Raw genomic sequence first — 950 nt, 5'->3', positions numbered from 1 at the left:
TGTTTCATGCCCAAATGGATTCATGACAACACCCGCCGTCTCTTAAGCGAAGGAGGATTAGTCGAAGTGTTGCTTATCCATCACCGGATTAAACACCACTTGAGATCCTCCAAATTAATGGAAGTTATGGCTGCAAATCAACCTCAACCTCCAGTTGAGGAAGTTCAAGATGAGAATGAGGTTCATAACGCACCCCGCCTCGTACTCTATGAGATTATTTACAACCGACGGGGGTGAGTACACCTTCCTGCATGATATTCCCATTGAATGCAGGAACTGTGGATATTAAACTAGGGGTAATTCAACTCCTCTCTATCTTTCATGGACTAGAATATGAAAGTCTATACTTGCATATGAAAGAGTTTGATGAGATCATATCTACATTGCACTTTCTAAATGTGTCTGAGGCCACGGTGAGGCTGAAATTGTTTCCTTTCTCTTTGAAAGAAAAGGCTAAGTCATGATTACATTCCTTAAGACCACGGTCCATTGGTACATGGGCTGAGATGACAAGGGAGTTCTTTAAAAAGTTCTTCCCATATTATAAAACGAATACCTTAAGGAAAGTAGTCATGAATTTTGCACAAAAAGAGGTTGAGACCTTCTTCCAATGTTGGGAGTGATTTAAGGATCTCATAAATTCATGTCCACAACATGGCTATGAAATATGGAGGATAACGAGCTTTTTCTATGAGGGATTGACCTCATGTAAGGCCCGTATCCTAGTCCGTACCGTTCTATAGGCTTTCGCGGTCCTACCAGTCGAAGTTTGTTGACCTGCAATCTACTATCGGCGTTTGCATGCAACCCTGAGTCATGTCCAATATATATGAGTCAGCTCGAGTCAAAACTTATACCGTCACGACTGCACCGTCGCCGCGGTTCCGATGTCGTGTCTCGTATGCCAAGGCAATACCCGAGCTAGGAGATGTGGGCCCGTGTTCAGTTCA

The 950-nt window shown here is 43.4% G+C and overlaps 1 non-coding gene across 1 annotated transcript; it reads right to left on the bottom strand.

The window, feature by feature from the left end:
- Nucleotides 1-553: 553 nt before the first annotated feature.
- LOC131235993 (small nucleolar RNA R71) lies at nucleotides 554-661 on the bottom strand. The gene has a single exon (XR_009166478.1). It is a non-coding gene; the product is annotated as a small nucleolar RNA R71 (small nucleolar RNA).
- Nucleotides 662-950: the final 289 nt, after the last annotated feature.

The sequence above is a fragment of the Magnolia sinica genome, unplaced genomic scaffold (genome assembly GCF_029962835.1).
Source record: "Magnolia sinica isolate HGM2019 unplaced genomic scaffold, MsV1 ctg104, whole genome shotgun sequence".
Taxonomy (NCBI): Eukaryota; Viridiplantae; Streptophyta; class Magnoliopsida; order Magnoliales; family Magnoliaceae; genus Magnolia; species Magnolia sinica.
Note: the sequence above shows the minus strand (reverse complement) of the source record. Positions and strands in the feature narration are given on the sequence as shown.